The sequence below is a fragment of the Lutra lutra genome, chromosome 15, assembly GCF_902655055.1.
Source record: "Lutra lutra chromosome 15, mLutLut1.2, whole genome shotgun sequence".
Taxonomy (NCBI): Eukaryota; Metazoa; Chordata; class Mammalia; order Carnivora; family Mustelidae; genus Lutra; species Lutra lutra.
Window position 1 is genome coordinate 24,670,820 of NC_062292.1, and position 12,479 is coordinate 24,683,298.

A 12,479-nucleotide genomic window follows, 5' to 3' on the forward strand; every position below is an offset into this window, starting at 1 on the left:
TTAGTTTTTCCTGTCCCTGTGCATGCCTCTTAGTTCACCACCCTTGATTCCTCCCACTTAGTAGTAGATTGTCATAAGAAGAGTCTCCCCCAGTGTTTCTCCTCCAGCCTGGTTTTTTTTTTTTAACATGTTATTGGCCTATTAATCATATTAAGTAACAGCCATGATCTCTCACTCCTCTGCTCAAAAGCATTTAGTGTCTCCCCACTGCCTACCATGTCAAACCCAGACATCCGAGGCTGGCAGGTAGAACCTTTAGGTATGGCCTCATTTCACATATGAGGGAGGAAACTTTAACCCTTCTCTTGCTGTCTTCTCACCAAATCCAATTAGTCACCGTCTCCTGCTGATTCACCCTGCTTTTATGCCATTGACTGGCCCTATTTCTGTCCACTTTCTTTGCTCCTGCCTTAACTCACACCCTCTTGATTATTGAATTATGACAGAAGACTTGTTCCTGGTTTTCCTGCCTCAAGTCCTTCCCCCTCTACATTATTCTTCATATTACACACAGAAGGAAATACAACCATTGTGCACTCCTTTAAGATGTTTAATGGCTTCCTGTAGTTTCTGGAAAAAGTCCTAATTTCTTAGCATAACCTAAAGGCTCTTCCCATGTCCCTTTATCACCTCTTGGATGTTGGGCTTAAATCACATTAAGTGCCTCCAGTGCCTCTGTATCCCGGAGGAGCCCTCCAGTCTCATGCATGCTGCCCGACCCCTCTTTTGTCTTCTCTGTACCCTTCTCTGAGATTCTGCTCCTGTCCCTGGGTTAATGGCCATCTTATCTTAAGTACTTCCACAGGAATGTGTCCTGTCCTTCCCCTCATCTTAGCTCCAATCATATTTCCCTGTAGTTGCCCTTTTACTTGTCTGTGGAGTAAGGAAACTTAATGATTCTTGAGGGCAAAGATGGTGTTTTATTTGTCTTAGTATTTTCCCAACACCTAGTACAGGGGGTACAGCATGTTTTTTTCAATCATTTTTGGTGTATGAATGAATGCATAAGCATCCTAATATTCTGCAGAAGTGTATCAAATAGTCAGGCACTGAGCAAATGTTGTGGTAGGCACTTATGGCCCCTCACTGGTGATACAGCTAAAAGGACAGTTGTATCTGACAGGCATCTCCCATGATTGCCCTAAGTCTTTGTCCTTCCATGTGTGCTTGGGGCTGACGGCACATACTCTTTTTCTGGGCTTTTTATGTTTCCGATTTTCTTTAGGTGCTTGCATATGCATAGCGGCTGGGCACAGTGCAGTCTGCGGTCATCCCAGGGGGAGACCTCATGCCTGGAGCCTGAATGGAGTCTTCACTAGCTCAGGGCCATTTTGATCTTTGCCCATGATTTGTTAGTTGTGCTCCTGGGACATGATGAGCCTAGGGTCTTCTTTCCCTGCTGCCATCTTCCCTCCAAAATCCACCCATGATTTAATAGTAATGATGGAAAAACACACATAGAATGTTTGATTTGTATCAAGTCCAGGCTGAGGATGTGAGTGATGTCTTTATTCTATACTGGTCACAAGGCACTTCCTTTATTCAAAATAACCTTGACATGTCCCCAGTCTGAATCACTAAACCTGATCACAGTTTCCTTCTAAGAATCCCCATACTTTCCTTCTTGGCTCATGCCATGGAAACATTCAGATCAGATTCCTCTTCATTTTAAGGCCCTCCAGCAGCTTCCAGCTGCATTTGGATCTGAAGTCTCTGTAATAATCTATGAGTTCTTGCCGTAATCTGGATCCTGCCCTCCATTCCAGACACATCCCACTTCCCTTTCTTCCTTAATCACCCCATTCCAGCCATGTCAGCCTTCTTCCGCCTTATTCTTTTAGATTCTGATCTCTTCCCCGCTTGAGTATCTCCTCGCTGCCATTCCCTGTGCCTAGAATTCTCTCTCTGCTTTTTACACAGCTGGTTTCTTCTCTCTCTCCAAGTTTCAGCATGGGATACTCATGTGACCAACCTCACTAGTGGGTCCTTCCCTGTGCTTTATCACTGTTTGCTTTACATTTTCTTCATAGCATTTCTTAGCAGCTCTAATTACGAATTTACCCTTTGGTTCATTGCTACTCTTCAAATCTAAGGTGTGGCACTTACTGGCTGAATGACCTTGGGCAAATTATATAACCAACTTTCACCCACATAACCTCATCTGAAAATGGAGGTGTTTTTCTTGAGAGCTCTTACTTGATTCCAGGTACTGTGCTAATTATTTAACATGGACTGATTTAGGCCTCCCAGCAGAGGGGCACAGAGAGAATACCTAAAGCTTGTTAATGGTGTAGACACAATTTGAACCCATTCAGTTTGGCGTCGCAGCCCATGCTCTTCACTGCCTTGCCAGGCTAAGATCAAATGTTCATTGAATACATAAATGAGAAGCTTCCTCATCAGCTTTCCTGATTTTTCTTTTAGTGTTCTGCATGATAGCAGAAGTGCTTGACAGCTTTCCAGATCTATCTAGAATGCCTAGATACCCCCCACCTTGCCCCACTTACCCTACTTAGAGGGAAATGTGGCTCCTTTGGCCCCCTGAAGGCTAGAAACTGAGCTCTAACCCCCAGGGTGGCCTTGATGAGATGGAGGCGGGGCTTCCCGTCTTTGTGCAGCGGGAGCCAGTTTCAGACAAATGCGCTGTGCGTGCTTCTGGCAGCATCTGTGGCCTACAAACATCCAGCTACAAGGAATTCACTCTGGTTGATTCTTCTTTTCTTTTCCTTGCAAAAGGCAAGAACTATGCAGGAAGGAAAACCTTTACTCTGAAAAGAATTGCTAACGGCAGGACCGGCTTTACTATTCTATGGAGCAATTCAGAGGACTCAGGAGCCTGGCAGCTGGGGCAGGGGGCTGGGCTTAAGAGGATCCAGGATCTGAAGCCAGTGGTCCTGCCGACAGCCCCTGACCTGGGGAGTAAGAGGTGCTGCAGAGAGACAGGCTTTGCCTTCCAGTTGCCAATGACAAATGTCATCACGCAGAGGTCCACATTTTCATTTTCAGTACCTGCTTCTCTCTCTCTCTCTCTCTTTTTTAATGAACAGTATATTGAGGGCCTACAGGGATTCGTTTGAGCATCCCTCCTAGCTGATGAACCCCACCTTTGGGGCTTTGCCTGCAAGTACTGCCCCCCCTCCTCTATCCTTCATTCTACTAGCTGTATTATTGTGAACCAGGCTTGCAGCAAGGATCCCCTGAGTGAATGTGTCACCCTCCGTGGCTCTCAGATGACCCCAAGCAAATCTCTCCTGCAGGGGAAGGGCATTGCAAAGAGTGGAGGCGGTGGGAACAAAGGTGTAAGATCAGGAAATTGTGTATGTGATTAGGAAATAGTGAGCTCGTGCATTTGACAGAAGATAGGATACTAGGGTGGGAAAGTCTGGGTTATTCTCTAGATGCCCCTGATATCTATCTATTTTTTACCTTTCTCATCCCTGCTCTGTGCCCCAGGAAGCTGACTTCTGTGGTTCCATCACAGGGACTCCCTGGCCCCGAGGTTTCCCATTGGAATTGAACAACAGGAGGCAGAGCAAGCCATCAGAGGATGGGGGAAGCGGAAGTGAGGTTATTTATTCCCTTCCTTCTTCCCTCCCCTTTCCCCCCATCCCCAAGCTGCTGAAGTTCCTGCGGAGCTGCAGTCCAGTGGTCTTTTAGTGAGCTTTGGTCCCAGGCTCTTCTTCGTCCCCCTGTGACTCTCCCAGGGAGAGGGTGTCCCTAGCCTTCGCTCCTTCAGACCTAGCCGCAGCATTTCCTCCTGCTGGGTGCTGGTTCCTGTGGGGTTCACCTTCCCTTGCCGGTTCCTTAAACCCTGCTCACGGCCCTACAGATAGTTCTGAGCAGATTCTCTGTGGTTGAACCCTGTGTGTGTGTGTGCCATCTGCTTCCCTGACCAAAACAGAGAGTAGTGGGAGACTAGGCCAGAAAGATTGGATATACTTAGATTTTGGAGCACATTGAGGGCCGTGCTCAAGATTTTTTTTTTTTAAAGATTTTATTTATTTATTTGTCATAGAGAGAGAAGCGAGAGTGAGCACAGGCAGACAGAGTGGCAGGCAGAGGCAGAGGGAGAAGCAGGCTCCCTGCCAAGCAAAGAGCCCGATGTGGGACTCGATCCCAGGATGCCGGGATCATGACCTGAGCCGAAGGCAGCTGCTTAACCAACTGAGCCACCCAGGCGTCCCATAGATTTTTAAAAAAAGATTTTATTTATTTATTTGACAGAGACAGAGAGTGAGCATACAAGCAGGGGGAGCAGCACAGGGAGAGGGAGAAGCAGGCTCCTTGCTGAACAGAGAGCACAATGAGGGGCTTGATCCCAGGTCCCTGGGATCATGACCTGAGCCGAAGGCTTAACCGACTGAGCCAGGCAGGTGCCCCGTGCTCAAGATTTTAGATATGTATTTCTTATTCAGGAAACTTGGAAATTATTCCATGTTTCTGAACACAAGAGGACTTGAGCAGAGGTAGGTTGCGGCAGTTGGAACGAAGAACAGTGAGTGTAGGAGGTGGTGTGAGCTGGAGAAGGGACAGAAGTGGGCAGCCGACCGACCGGATATGTGGATGTGGAGCTGGAGCCTTTGAGGGTGAGTCCACATCCCCAGGACCAGGCCGACCGAGAGCATGGTCATGCCACAAGCAGAGCTGGGAGGAAGGGCAGTTGCCGTTACCTTTGGTTTGAGATAAGTTGAAAGTACCTCCAACCTTACTCTAAAAATTGTGGTCATGGTTATCCCCCATGGAAGGAGCTGTGGGGGCCTGAAGTGTTCCATCAGTTGCCCTCAGGCCTGTTGTAGCTCAGACAATACCACACAGAGAGGCTGCCCTGGTGTGGAAGGGGGCTACGTGGCGGTCACACTGTACAGTGGGAGTACTTTAAAGGGTTAACTCACAGTGACCACCTAGGGGGGAACTGGACAAGGAGATATCAAATCTTTTTTTGCAGTTGTGGTTTTTATTTAGTAAGGAGTTGAGGCGGTAAAACACATCTGACAAGGACACTGTGAACGAATGAAGGCTACTTAGAGAAGAGAAGACTGAGGAGAAGAGAAGTTTCATTCTGTGCCACACCAGAGGGCAGCTCGAGAGCCATGAGTGGAGGAGGCAAGGAATAGGCTTCAACTGATGATGGAGACAGTGGCTGACACTTGTTTCCTTCTGCCTGTTGGTGGGATGAGCTTCTTACCGAGTGATGAATGCCTGGTCCTGAATGGGATTAAGTTGAAGCTAAATGCTTGCTGGTCACTGACTATAAAAAGACTTCCTGCATTGTGCTGTAAATTGGGCTGAAGAAAGTCACATCATATTCTATTTCCTTTAGTTCCAGCCCAGTGATTCTATGATTTTCCTCTTGCCTCAACATAGGATCAGAGGTGGGTGGATGGCCACAAGGCTAAAACCAGCAGCTGTCCAGGTTCTCGGCCTTTCATTCCAGGTATGTTCTAGAGGGACTCAACAGCACAAAGAACAAACAAAATGCTTTGTAGGTCAGAAGTTGAATAATCTTACTTGTTTCTATTCCTCTGCTATGGTCATCTTTGTCTCCTTTAAATAATACTCTACTTCTGTCAGTTGAGATTAACAGCATGAGTTTGATTGGTCAACCATGTGCGGAAAACATAGAAGAGAGAACAAATGTGCTTTGATTCCCTAGTGGTTCTACCAGCTAGGGAATTTCAAAGATTTCTTTTTAAATCTCAATTGAAGATGGGATGAAGGAAATGTGCTGTGATGAAAGCATGTCTGGAACATAGAAAGGTGGCAAATGAGGAATTTCTTAATGGGGGCAGAGAAGAATCTCTCTCTTTGGGCTAAGGGTGTTAAGATACGTGCTTATCTAGAACCACAGTATCTTGAAGGAATTCAAGTTTTTCTGTTTTGGTCTTCCATTTGATAAATCATACATAGTATTTTAAGTTGACTTTAGGTTTATAGACTCTTTTATGTGCATTATCTTATTTTATCTTATGAGGCAGATGTGGTAAGTAATACTTTTCCCATTGACCAGATGAGCAAACTAAGACTCAGAGATGCAGTGTTTCCTGTCCAAGGCCATGCAGGTCATAAGTGGATAAGCTGGTCTTTGAACTTTAACCTTACAGTCTCACTATCACATCATAACGAGAGATTAGATTGTAAACCAACACGTATTATGTATTTCTCTTATGTCAGACCCTGCACTAAGCACTTTACATGGGTTACAGCATTCCCATTTTCCAGATTTAGAAGCTGAGAATGTTTCCTCTAGCTTCTAGAGCTACCAAAGCATAGACTACATTTGAATCTCAAGATTGTTACAGGCTTACAGTATCTTTGACAATAGGATGAAAAAAAAATGTCAGTAGCATTTACTCATGGGAGGATGTGCATGTCTGGGTGAACGCAGAGAATGTGGGTGCCAAGAGCCCACCCAGAGCTCCACACTGTATCTCTGACTGCCTTCTGGTCATTTCCTCTTGGTTATACTCCTGGAAACTGAAATGCTCCATCTCTTAAACTAAATTCCCAGTCTCCTCCCCAGCACTGTGTCTCCTTTTGCATTCTCTATCTTGGCCCAGTGCCGTGACTCCGGCTCAACTCATATAGGGGGTGTCAGTATTGAAGACTTCTAGACTGGACTTCAACAAGACTGCTCATGGCCATTCCAGCCTTTCAGTTCCCCCACTACTGTGCCTTAGATCAGACCCACATGACCTGACTTTGGCAGTACCTGTCTGAGACTTTCCAATCCTCTTCCATTCCTACAGATTATCTCAAGTTATATTGTCCAGAAACATTGGTTTTATCCAATTATTCCCTTTCTCTAAAATCTTCATCCTCTTTCTGTTACAGTCATTCCTTCCTCTGATGTTAACTGAGCAACTGCTAAGTGCCAAGCACTCTTCTAGCTGCTGGGCATCCCCGAGTGAACAAAGCAGTTACAGATCCACTTAAAAAGCACACACTTTTCAGCCAAAATTCAATATCATCTATACTTGGGCGTAACTCGTTTTTCTGGCCTTTTTGGTGTTTCTGCACGTCTGTGGGTGATACCCACATTCCTTGTTGTCCAGTCATACTGAGCACTCTCAGTGTCCTTTCTTCATGCCTAGTTGCGTGGTTACCATCACCTGGAGCTCTGCTCCCCCGTCCAGATTTCTTGTGACCCAGCTCACCTACATCTCATCCCTGAATTTTTTCCAGATCTGGTCAGAATTAATCTCAATGATACTGTGAGCACAGTGTTTTCATATGTTAAGGTTATTATCACTACCTGCATTCTTTGTACATTTGTACCCCCCACCATCCCCCACACTGAGGTCTTTGAGTAGGGGTCTTTGAGAACACAGGTTTGTGTTCTCAGCCCTTTGCTCAGTCCCTGGCACATAGTAGGCACCTAATAAATATTAACCACTTTGAAATGTTATAGTTCTTCTTCTTCTTTTTTTTTTTTTAAGATTTTATTTATTTGACAGAGAGAGAGCAAGATCACAAGTAGGCAGGACGTGGGGGCCGGGGCGGGGGGGGGGGGGGGGGGAAGCAGGCTCCCTGCCGAGCAGAGAGCCTGATGTGGGGCTCCATCCCTGGACCCTGGAATCACAACCGGAGCCGAAGGCAGACGCTTAACCCACTCAGCCACCCAGGTGCCCCATGAATTGTTACAGTTCTTGATAGCACTCCCGCCATCATCTACCACCCCCTTTTCAAAGATCCTTAACAGCTGAGTTACACAAATAAATGTATCTTGCGCACGATTGTACAAGTTCAGGAAGGCACTTTTAGCCTCTAGGTGGCAGTGTTACTGTGCTCAAAGGGAGGGAGTTGCTCTGCTGGCCAGGAAATTGTATCAACCCCCTAGGATACCTGCCTTCCTGTCTCCTCTTCCTTCCTCTGTCTTTTCATCCTCCCTTTCTCCCTCCCTTTCTCCTTTCTTCTCCCCGCCCCCTCGTCCCACCTCTGTTTCTCTTCCTCTATTAACTCTCTTCACAGATTTTTTTAAAACACCAAAGCATAATTGTAAGCCCTGAGGAAAACCTACAAGGCTGGCTGGAGACCGTGCCTTCTCCCTCACACACTTCGTGTAGAATTGTAAATTTTAATGTTTCTAATAGATCTAGTTCAAACTTTGGAGGTGTGGGGGATTATGATCTTCAGAGAAGGGGAGATAGGAAGCAACTGCTTTTAGCAGAAGCCAAGTAAATAATTAAAAATGGCCTCATGGCCCATCTGCCCATCTACTTCTACTCCTAGACCTATCCTCCTGGATGTCGGGGCTCAGCCTCGAGCACTTGGCTTTGTATATGTGCTGCCGAAGCGAGCACTCGAGCACTTGGCTTTGGGGCGTGGGGCTGAAAACTGACTTGTAGACCAGGTTTAGGGAGGGGATGAGAGGCTGCATCAACAGGGGATGTTTCCATTCCACTCAGGAGGAGGAGGGTGGCTGAGTGTGCTAGGAGCCCAACTCCGAGGAGAGAGGGAGCGGTGAGGGCGGCAGGGCCAAGCAGGGTGGACATGGCGGGCTCCAACAAAGGCAGGGGAATGCAGTTGGGTTTTGCTCTCTGGTAACAAATCTAAATTTCCACCTGCCTATTTTTCCAGAATGCCCACTGCTCTAACAATTCAGCATTTTAAAGGAAGATGGTGGAGGAGGGAATTGGTAATTTAAGCATGAAAAATGTCATTTTGCCTCAGAGCAAACTGCCTTTCTTTGCCCTGGCTCCTTTTGTGTGGTTTGGATTTAGGCATATCTGGAAGATCATTTGCCCAATACTAATAGGAAGGCTCACTGTGCTCGTTTGTTATGAGATGTAATGGGACCTCCTCTCACTGTGGGAGTAGCAGCCACCTAGCTCTACTGGTTTCTATTTTTCTGTCACCAAGAGAAACTCTCTATTTCCCTCTCTCTCTCTCTCTCTCTCTCTCACACACACACACACATAAAACAAAGAACTCCTAGATTTCTACTCACACATTTCTCTTTGAGACAATTAAAATGCATTCATCCTCCTCCAAATTCCATACTCGTATTCTGTCCCTGCCTTGGGTTCAAGGTCATTTGATTTGGAAGGAAGGTCTTTTCACTTGCATGTGGCTAATTAATCAGACCCTTTCCTCCTGCCAAATTTCTCAATATCTTTGCTTTCTAAACAGGAGCCGTGTTTTCCATTCCTTTCTCCTTCAAGAAGCATGTGTTTATGACCCTCTCTTTTGGGGGCCATGCATTTATCCTTCAGTTCTTGAATTCACTGTAGGTTTTTATCTTTTTTTTTTTTTAATTTGGATATAACTCTAAGAGGTTTAGAGCCTTACTTGAATTTTCTGTCTCCTTATATATAAGCATGTTCCTTTGGAGAAATCTTTTTTCTTTTTCCCTATATTGCCCCAAATTATTTCATCAGTGTCATTGAGTTCTGCCACCTCTGGGTGTTTTGAGGCCCATGTGTGAGTTGCCCTGTTCTCCTGAAACCGGCGAGAGCCCGTTGGATGTCCCAGCAGATTCTGCCAGTTGTCTGTTGGAGAGTAACATCTCTCCCCTCCATGCTTTAAATATGGGGGAGAATGAATAGAAGCATCTGTCAGCTGGATCTGGAATATGGTCAAAGTCTTTATAGTCCCCCAAAGCTCCTTGAACAAAATATTACCTTGCTTTTCTTTTTCTTGCCTTCTCAGATGGTTTCTCAATGAGGCTCAAACTACCTTATGCCTGGGCCATGGCTGGCACCCCCTGTGACTCATTGTTGAGTTTCTCTTGCTGTCGCAGGGATCCTTGCAATTTGACTGGTGCTCCAGAGCCTCAAAAAGTGTAAGAAAGCTCCCCACCCAGCTCAGTGAGGTAGGCACAGCTTGCCTGCTGTGCCTCTCTGATAAAGGCTTTTCTAACAATTTTAAAAAATTGGCTATAATGGAGGCACCTGGGTGGCTCAGTCAGTTAAGCGTCTGCCTTAGCCTCAGGTCGTGATCCCAGGGTCGTGGGATCGAGTCCCGCATCAGGCTCCTTGCTCAGCAGGGGGTCTGCTTCTTTCTCTCACCCTCCTATCTGCTCATGATCTCTCTCACTCTCTCTCTTTCAAATAAAAAAAAATTTCTATGATGGAAACTGAGGCTCTTCAGGAGAGAAGTGATGGTTCAAAAGGCACCCAACGTGTGGCAGAGCGAGAGACATCCTACTGCTCGGTAGTTGAGAGTATGGGTTTGCACGTTGGCCTGTGTGGCATCAGGAAAGTTACTCAGCCTCTCTAAGCCTCCTTTCTTATGTAAAATAGGCATAGTCATCATACCTCAAAAGTTATTCTGAGGATCACGTGAGATGACACAGGCAAAGTTCTTAATCTAGTGCTAACCACACCCAGTGGCTCAGTGAATGTCATCTGTAATGTACAATTAAAATGATGAATCATAAGGCTGGAAGGTATCTTAATGATCATCTACCCACATCCTTCCTCTTACAGCTGAGCACGAGGCACTCAGGAGCGGTCCACAGTCACGCCACCAGTGGAAGACGACAGCTTCTGTTAGAAGGCAGGTCTCTGGACTCCTCACCCAGCTTGCTTTTCCCTCAGTTGCAGACCCCTAGACCTCCCATCCTGTTTTGATGATTGGTAGTAGGTCGTGACACAGTAGTTACCATTACAGTCACTCATTCAATAAATATTTATTGAGCAACTAGTGACGAGAACACACAGGTCCTATACGGAGCCATCCTGCTGTCTTTTAGGGGAAATAAAATATGCACCCATAACTAAAATTCAGAGCACTGTAAGTATTCATTAAATAAGGATTCACAAAAGTGCCATGGAAGGCAGAGGAAAAGAGGCCCCATAAGCTGAATGGTAAGGTAACAGTGAACACGTTGTGGGGTCCTGTTATGTGCAAGGTGTGACGGGCATACACAACGTGAGAGCAGGAATGGTCTCTGATGTATCTTTGCATGCCCAGCACCTAGAATAGTGCAAGTGTGTGATAGGCAGGCATCAGATATTCCTAGGGGGGAATGAGTGACTGGGGTTTTATCTTCTGTCGTTAGTCTGGAGGTCATCATGAGGACTATCTGGCAGCACCCACACCCTGTCTCTGCTTCTCCTTCTTCTGTTGCTTGTTGCTTTCTTATTCTGTGCCTGGGGTGCCCACAGCAGGGCAGCAGTCCTCAGAAGTTAGCCCTGCGGTGGGCACTGTAATTGCTCTGCCTTAGGGAGGACTGTACTCCAAAATATCTGACGTCTCCCCAGGGGCCCCTCCATCCTTCCCACCAAAGCCCTTGTGTCCTGCACCCCATGCCCACAGTGCTCAGCACTACGCTAATCTGATCAGTGATTCCATTTTGTCATGTTATTGCCCAGCTTGGCTGTTCCGTTAGGAAGCAAGCTGAGAGGTGTGATCTGATTTCTAGAGGGTTCTGCTACTTTGGCTGCAGGATTGAGAGGAACTGTGTGGGTAGATTTATTTCTCAAATAACCTTCCCTAGAAAATCTGTGTTGTCTGACTTTGTGGAAAAAATGGGTATCATCAGTGTTATTGATCTGACCTTTTCCCCTCTCCTGGTGGGCAGGGTCTATGCCCTCACTGCTCCATTCTCTTGGGTGCAGTGAGACAATTTAGAACCATTTCTAGGAAACCCACTCTTCCCTTTGGCATTTTGGAGAAAGAAAAACATTTTTTTGAAGTATAATCAACATACCATATTACATTAGTTTCATGTGTATAACATGAAAAAAGATTTTTGACATGAGCACAAAATAATGGTGTTGCAATGCCCCAGACACAACTCTGGTTGTGTGGTACACTGGGGTGCATGGAAAATACTTTGGTGGAATAATGTGGGCTTTTATTTCTAATGGAGGTTCCTTGTCTGCTGGGAATCCAGCTAACTGGCTGGGCTTTTCAGTGATTTGTGGGTGGTATAGGAAGGGGAAACATTCTGATTTTTCTTTTATTCTGCAATGAGAGAGGAATGCAGGCTCAGAGAATTTTCTTTTCACTCTAGTACTTAGGTTACTGCTGTCGGGGGCACTGTGTGCTCGTCATGTGGGAGGTTTGGGGAAGCAGTAAGTGCAGGGAAGTGTCAGGCTTGGGTAGCATAATCAATTTTAAAAAGAATAACCCTTATATTGTTTGGATTCTTATCATGAAATTGTACATGTTTATTAGAGAAAAAAAAATTCAGCAGTCAGATTAAACAAAATCAAGAAAGAATATTAAAACACTGAAGCAAAGCTAACAGCTTACAGATGTTTAGCTTTCCAGACTCAGCATTCCAGCTTTCAGGGTCGAGGATAGAAGTGGCATACTCCTTCTTCCATCAACAATTAAAAATAACCAGGGCTGGGGCACTTGGCTGGGTCAGTCAAAAGAACATGCAACTCCTGATCTCGGGGTTGTGAGTTCAAACCCCACATTGGATGTAGAGATATCCTTAAAATAAATCTTAAAAAAAATAACTAGGCTGCTTTATGTGAACTGAGTTAATAATGAAAATATCTTGCCTTTATATACCTTATTAATGT

General features: G+C 45.7%; 1 long non-coding RNA gene across 1 annotated transcript in view; it reads left to right on the plus strand.

The window, feature by feature from the left end:
- LOC125086041 (uncharacterized) overlaps positions 1 to 12,479 on the plus strand; it is a 46,495-nt gene that overhangs the window by 16,948 nt on the left and 17,068 nt on the right. The window contains exon 2 of the long non-coding RNA XR_007123080.1: positions 5,321 to 5,434. This is a non-coding gene — a long non-coding RNA (uncharacterized LOC125086041). The remainder of the gene's footprint in view (positions 1 to 5,320; positions 5,435 to 12,479) is intronic.